The following is an 8,454-nucleotide window of genomic DNA, read 5'->3' on the forward strand; positions in this document are numbered from 1 at the left end:
GAATGCAACCCCTGAAAAGTGAATTTGTTCTGTATTTCATACTAGTGAATACAAATTTCATTGTCCATAGAGAATTATTCACCACTATGAACAAGAGTTATATTTTCAGCACAAGCCCTAACATTTGCCCCTTAAATGTGGTGTGTGTAATTACAGTATAAGAACTGTGAGTAAATTATTTCATTGCCTGTCAAATAACTGTTTGTGAGGTCTAGACAACAATTATAAATAGCCATTATTTATAAAGTTTCCATTCAAAGAACTTGGGGAATGGTATAATAAATAGGCAACATGACCTGCACCTCCTCATATTCCCAAATTGTACAAAAAAGGAGAAAATACATAAAATTGGCAAAGACGCTAAACACTGACAAAATCCATTTGGAAAAAGTGAGACTAAGCTGAAGTGGATGTTGCGTGCCTGGCATCCTCCTGACACAGCGGAGATCTCGTCCTTCTGACCTTCTTCACCATGTTGTTCCTCCTCCCCATGACACACACACACACACACACACGCACGGCTCTTCAGAAAAACTAGCCTACCTTTCTTCAGCCTTCTGTTTCAATATTCCCCCATCCCTAGCTGTGCACTGTCCGCTATGCTGGCATCCCTCACTGTCTCCTCCACCAAGTTCCTGTGACCCTGAAGCAAAAATCATTTCATGTTAACTTATTTCTTGGAGAAATACTGACTTAGCTCCTACTTACTGCATAAAGTGGGACTTTGGGTGCGTAGAAGTACACAAAAATACAAAAATAATGACAGATAGTGGTAAGGACAATAAAGGAAAAGAAGAGGGAGCTGTGAAAGAAGATAATAGGTCAGGGGTACCTGGGTGGCTCGGTTGGTTAAGCATCTGCCTGGGCTCAGGTCATGATCTCAGGGTCCTGGGATCAAACCCCATGTTGGGCTCCCTGCTCAGGGGGAAGCCTCCTTCTCCCTCTGCCTCTGCCCCTTCCCCCTGCTCATTCTCTTTCTCTCTCTCTGCCAAATAAATAAATAAAATCTTAAAAAAGAAAAAGAAAACAGTAGGTCAGAACTTGGCAGAAGATGAGGGGTAGTCAGGAAAGCCCTCTCCACTGACGAAGGACAAACCCACTGAGGAGACCTGATGGATGCCAGGTAGCCTGTGGGAAGAAACACTTTCCCACAGAGATGCACGTGCTGACCCAGGGTGGATGGAGGCTCAGGTGAGTTCAGGAACCCCAGTGTTGGCTGGACTGTAAGGGAAGAATGCCAGAGCCATTTCAGCCCGTGGGTGCCAACAGTTTGCTAGCCATGGCTTTTATTATGATTATTAATGATAGGAGCAACAGAGAAAATGTAGTAAGCATTTTCAATAAGCCAGACATAGGCTGAAAGCTTTAGACATGATAATAGATTAACTCCTTACAGCAGCTCTTTGGGGTAACTATTATTAAGTGCCTGAGAGGTCAGTAACTTGTCTGGAGTGACATGACTTATAAAGGGCAGGGCTGGGAGCTGTGGACACTATGCAGAGTTCTTACCCTGTTTGTTGGACTGTCACTCCTTCCAAGTGTTATACCCTGTTGTCTGCTGCTCCCAGAGCTGTGGGGAAAGGAGCAGTTTTTTCAAAGAGGATACTGGAAGAAAAAAAAACAAAACAAAACAAAAAACAAAGAAACTGAGATTTGTATTTCCAGAAGGATAGAGCTACCTTATGGACATTAAAGACCAAATTCACTCACATCTAAACCACAGAGGAAGGACAAAGAAATGTGTATAGCATACTGTAGTAGAGATCTATGGGTTTTGTCCTCCTAACATCCATTTTCCTTTTTCCTAGTAAAAACAATTTTCTTTGGAAACACGTGCCTCCCCCACTCTCACTCTTTGGTGGTTTTAGTGGGGCAAACCCCACTGCTGGCCTCAAAACAGAGCACATGACCCTTCAAAGCAAGGCAACTGGAACATTCCATTCCCTTGGCCAGTAACTGCTTCAGAGATGGTATGACTGATGGCATATGAGCTCAGTCTGGGGCTTTCCTGAACTATTGAGAGAGCTATAAAGTTACAGCTGCTGGTATGCACACCTGCCTCCATGTTGGACAACGCGGCCTAAGAATGAATCCAGTACAGGAGGAAAATATGCCTAGAGATGAAGACATGGAGTCTTTCAGAATCACTGAGCACATGGATTCAACATGCTTGAAGCAATCTTAACTTCTAAACTTTTCAGTTTAATGAACCAACAAATTCTCTTCCTCAGAGAAGCCATTTTGACTTGGATTTTTCAACCAGAAGGGACCCGCTGTGGATCGGAGGCAGAGCAGAGTGGATAGAAATGATGGTCAAAGTAAGGCCAGTCTTAGCCAACATGGCAGGAAGGTGGCCAGAAAGATCCTCAATTATATGGCCTTTGGAAAAACTGTCTGAGCAAGCCAGTGGTTGGAGTGGAACCGCTCTTCATCCTCCTTGGAGGCAGGCAGCTAACGATACAGAAATGCAGGTGCATACAGCCAGCGGTCAACACATGCTTACTGGCTGGTTGAGTTGTGCCATACTTGCGCTAGGGGCAGGACGACCCTGACAAACATGGCCACTTTCCTCCCGGGAGCCCATCAGCTACTCTAGAGGGCAGGGGCAGGACGCACAGGTTAGCACGCCTGCATAATTTACCTACACACTGAACGCAGTGCAGTAAAATCAGCACTCAGTTAAAAAGAAATCTCTTGGTTCTCTGGTCTAGACAGAAGCCTCTCCCACTGAACTACATAATGAAAGGCTTGATCGTGCAGAGGTCAAAAGATAAGGAGATCCGAAAGATGAACGCTCATCATTAGTAGCTGTCCCACGAGCAGAAAGACTTAAGAACTGGAACTAAGGGGATCGGAATGCACTCCAGTCTGTTTCCAGAAATGAAGCTGCTAAAGAAAGAAATCAACCCAGGAAACTGAGGACAGAATGTTAAGGAGGGACACCACAAGAGAGCCAGTATCAACAACACCTCTAGCTGCTATAAAACCACATCAGCTCTGGGCACTTTCCTTGGCCTTTCCCAGCCTGAGATCCCTGTGGCTAACGTCTCCTCCTGACCAGTGACTGTATTTTGCCCAGATTGGTTCGACATCCAGCAATCTCCTTAGTGAGACTGGACATTCGCCGTCCTCCCAAGCTCAGGCTCCAGTGCCCAGGAACTAATAAGCAAGAGCTCTGGCATCCTGCCTCCCTCCCCTCTTGCATGCCCCAGTCCTCAGCACTGGGGGTTCTTCGTTGGGCCCTGCAAACTTGCGCAATTCTCTCTCCTGAATCCCTGAACACATGTGCAGAAGGCCCCCACTCCCGAGTTCCCGAACCCTGTGTACCCGGCTGAGAGGCCACCAGCTCCCGTGGGCCCACGAATGGGCAGGTTTCTTCAATGGCCCCTGGGCTCATCACTGTCTCCTTCTACCTCTTCCTGTTCTCTTGCCCACCCTTTCATCTCTCAAATCTCTTCCTTATGTGGTAGGTACCGGTGTACATCTCTCACCCTGTCTGTAGCAAGACTCATGAAGTTTCATGCCCAAATCATGGCAAATTTAACCCATTTTTAGTGGGCGTAGGGGTACTGGTAAGTATACATATGATTAGCAATGCCCTTAAATCAAGTGGTAAAATTATATGTATCCACCTGTAGAGTTCTTTGTTTTTTCTTCTTCTTCTTCTTCTTCTTTTTTTTTTTTTAAGATTTATGTTAATCTCCATACCTAATATGGAGCTGGAACTCACCAGCCCAAGATCAAGAGCTCCACCAACTGAGCCAGCCAGGCGCCTCTCTTTTCCCTTCTTATATTTACAAAATCTCAACATAAAGATCTTACTTAGGATGCTGTTAAACTAAAACACCCCCCCTCAACACAAATATGCCACGGAATTGTCTCTGTTTTCCTCTAGCTGGGGCCCGAGGTGAGATTATTCTTAAACAAATTTACAAAGGAACAAGAAACAAAACAGAATAAAACGAAATCCCAGTAACACAGACCAAAGCTAAGGGACTTGAGAAACAATTCCGTTTGGTTATCTGAGTATTCATTTAACCATCCTATTCATTCAGGCAACAAGTATTGAGAGAGTGTTTGCCATGTCCCAGACAGTGATCTACGCCTTAGGGATACAACAGGGGACAAGACATTTTCTGAATATTTCATATGTGCTGATGATCAAACCACGCTCTCCTCCTTTGTGGAGCCACTAATTAGTAAATCCATCTTTCATTCCTTCCTGCCTTGATGACTCTGCCCAGAATGTACTCTAAAAATGGCGTGTCAAGACTTGGCTGCTTCGAAGAAGCGTCTTCCCACAGAAACAGTGCTGTGACAGTTATACTAAAATAAAAACTGTGAGATCACCTAATCCAAGCAATCATCTACAGATGAAAATGTGCTCCATACAGCAGGCAGAGTGTGTTGAAACAGTATTTTATCTTTTGATTCTTAATCCAGTGTTCTCCTCCTGCACTGCCCAAAATGGTAGCTACTGGCCCCAGGCCACTACTTAAATTTAGATTTGGAATTAAAAATTTAGTGCCTCAGCTGCATTACCTACATTTCAAATGCTCAGAAGCCATATAAGCTAGTGGCTAGCACACTGGATGGCAAAAAAAAAAAAAAAAAGACTATTTCCATCATTGGAGAAAGTTCTATTGGACAATGCTGAAGGGTCTAAAACACTCTGCTTGCATTATTCTAGCTCAGTGTTTCTCACACGTAACATGCATGGGATTCACCTGGGGATCTTGCTAGAATGCCGATTCTGACACAGTAGGTCAGGGGTGCGGTCTGAGATTCTCTGTCCTAATAAGCTCCAAGCAGGACTGCTCCAAGTGATCTATGGAGTATTAAGGTTCCAGCTCAGAACCACAGTGAATACTGCAAGTGTTAGTGTGTAATAGTTTAATGCATACGATTTTTTGTCTTCCCAATTAGGTTTTAAACTCCTTATGAGAGAACACCATACGTTCTTCTTCACATCTCTCATCATGGACCGCAGACTTCAGGGATGCCTGAGAATCAGTTTTCCTGTCTACAGGTACATGACGTTTGGCACAGACTGCTTCAGTGTTACATATAAATACACTTTTTTTTTCTTAAAAGACATTAGGTCTTTATCCTTCAATTCAATGCCTTCAATTTCTTAAAAGTAAGATACTGGTAGCTATACTATGTCAACTTCAAGAAAACACATGGGAATTCCTCCTTTTTGATGGCTTTAAAATGAAATGTAAATTTTGTTACAGCATATATACTGAAAATAATTTAAGAAAGACGGGGTGCCTGGGTGGCTCAGTGGGTTAAGCCTCTGCCTTCGGTTCAGGTCATGATCTCAGGGTCCTGGGATGGAGCCCCGTGTCGGGCTTTCTGCTCAGCAGGGAGCCTGCTTCCCCCTCTCTCTCTGCCTCTCTGCCTACTTGTGGTCTCTGTCTGTCGAATAAATAAATAAAATCTTTAAAAAAAAAAAAGAAAGAAAGAGTTGAGAAAAATATATAATGTATATTTGATAGCTGAAGGCACATCAAATAGTGTCTTATCATGACAAAAAACTGAATAGCCAAGCTTTATCTCAAAATTAGAAAATGATTAAAATACTTAGAAAACAATGCAATCAGAAATTTTAAGTGTGCCTTTATGTTACCGAGACCATACGTCCTACCCTGAAAATAGTTAGCAACCTTTTTTATGGGACAGCTGACAGTTGTAGCGGTAAGAGCAAACACCTCTGTAAATTCTTACCATAGCTTTCTATCAGCATTGTCCATTTTTCCAGAAATTTCAGTAATCACTATTTGTAATCAGTTATTAATTAAGAACCTTGTAGTTAGGTTTAAAAGGTCAGTCATTTTTGTGTTTAAAAGTCACATATTTATGCATTCAGTTTCCAAGGAAATAAGAGCCCTTTGTGCCTTTCTAAATGTGTTCCTTACAAAGCAACAAGAAAAAGAGTTTTATTAATGCACAAGACTGAAAGAAATGTCAAGTATGCTAGAGTTCTGGTTTTGATTTTGGACTTCAGAGAAAGTTAAAGAAGCAGTGGAACAGAGCTCTTTAATTACAATCCAATGTCCTACAGAAGAATATTTGATATCTCTTCCAGTTGGCATTCTAGCCGATGTGAGGAGAAAATCAACCACGATTAATACAACATAAAGTCACTCCACCTCGTCAAGTTCATCAGGATTATACTGCATATACATCACGAACCTCCCTGTTTTTGTTTAAGATCTTGTTTGACAATTATAAGATGGAAATGTTTTAAGAGTTAAATCAGTACTTTTATTTTTGCTACATAACCTAAGCCAGTGCAAGTTTGTGCTGAGGTTCCCAAACGCTCATGTCACTTTGGGAAGGTAACTCAATGACAGTATTTTTTTTTTCCCCCCTCGGGAGGAGAGTAGACAGCTCTGACAAAGAGGGCGGCAGGCTGATAGGTGAGAACTTGGGTCTGGAGTTGCTGCCTGCATACTGGTTCTCCACTCAGCCCCCTCACCATGTGGGCTTGAGGAAAATGAGTTACCTCTTTAAGACTCAGTTTTTCCATCTATAAAGTGGGAATGAGACTAAGGTTGCTGGGAGCACTAAATGCAATACTGACCTTAATTACAATATTTACCGCAATAAGCAAGTACTTAGCAGAGTCAGCGTTAAATGAACGTTAATTATTTCTATTAGATCTAAAAATGATTTCAGAGCTCAGTGGCAATGAAATATTTTCCTTTACCCCTATTATGCCCCTTTAAGACCCTTTAGGTTGTGTTTGTATTTAGAAATCTTCCCTTAATAAATACAAAATATGTATTTAAGAAATGAAAGAGGTGTTTGGGGATTTGTTTTTTAAAAACAAACATATTATCTGTTTGTTCAGAATCATTCTCTAGATTATTTTATCTCAGAGATAAAATAATTCAACAACTCTTAACAAAGTGAGTGTAGAGGGAACAGGGAACGCACCAACATAATAAAGGCCATATATGACAAGTACACACATACTCAATGATGAAAAATTAAAAAGCTTTTACTCTAAAATCTGGAATAAGAAAAGGATGTCCACTCTCATCAGTTTTATCCAACATAGTTGTAGAAGTTCTATTGACAACAATTAGACAAGAAAAATAAATAAAAGCCATCCAAATTGATAAGAACAAACAAATGGAAAGATATTCCATGCTCATGGACTAGAAGAATTAAATCTGTCAACATATCCCAAACAATCTACAGATTTAACAAAATCCCTATCAAAATACCAACAGTATTTTTCACAGAACTAGAAGGAGTAATCCTAAAATTTGTATGGATTTGATTTGCCAGAGCAATCTTGAGAAAGAACAAAGCTGGAGATATCACAATCCCAGAGTTCAAGATATAGGACAAAGATATAGTAATCAAAACAGTACGGTACTGACACAAAAACAGACATATACATCAATGGAGCAGGATAGAGAGCCCAGAAATAAACCCATGCTCATATGGCCAATTAATCTATGACAAAGGAGGCCAGAATATACTACAGGAGAAAAATGTCTGTTCAATAAATGGTGGTGGGAAAGTTGGACACCTACATGCAAATGAATGAAACTGGATCACTTTCTTACACCATACACAAAATTAACAAGAAAGAGATTAAAAACCTAAATGTAAGACCTGAAACCACAAAACTAAAAAAAGAAAAAATGTAGGTGGTGATCTTTTGGACATAGGCCTTAGCAACATTTTTCTGGATATGTCTCCTCAGGCAAAGGAAACTGACAAAATGAAAAGGCAACCCACTGAATGGGAGAAGATATTTGCAAATGATATATTTAGTAAGGCGTTAACAACCAAAATATATAAAGAACTCATACAACTCAGCATTAAAAAACTGAATAATCTGATATTAAAATGGGCAGAGGACCCAAATAGACCTTTTTCCAAAGAGATATAGATGGCAAACAGACACACATGAAAAGGTGTTCAACATCAGTAATCATCAGAGAAATACAATTCAAAACCAAAATGAGATATCACCCTAGACCTGTCAGAATGGCTAGAATCAAAGAGACAAGAAATAACAAGTACTGGCAAGGATATGGAGAAAAGGAAACTCTGTATAAATTGATGGAAACCAGTATGAAAGTCCTTCAAAAAATGAAAAGTGAAAACATCATATGATCCAGTAATTCCACTTCTGAGTATTTACCCAAAGAAAATGAAAACACTAATTTGAAAACATATGCACCCTATGTTTATTGCAGCATTATTTACAATGGTCAAGATATGGAAGCAGTCCAAGTGTCCATCAACAGATGAATGGATAAAGAAGATATGGTATATATATACAACAGAATATTACTCAGCCATAAAAAGGAATGAGATATTGTCACTTATGACAACATGGATGGACCTAGAGGGTATAAGCTATGTGAAATAAGTCAGACAAAGAAAGAAATACGATGATTTCACTTACATGTGGAATCTAAAATA

Source organism: Enhydra lutris, unplaced genomic scaffold, assembly GCF_002288905.1.
Source record: "Enhydra lutris kenyoni isolate GAN:26980312 unplaced genomic scaffold, ASM228890v2 scaffoldscaffold56, whole genome shotgun sequence".
Lineage (NCBI taxonomy): Eukaryota > Metazoa > Chordata > Mammalia > Carnivora > Mustelidae > Enhydra > Enhydra lutris.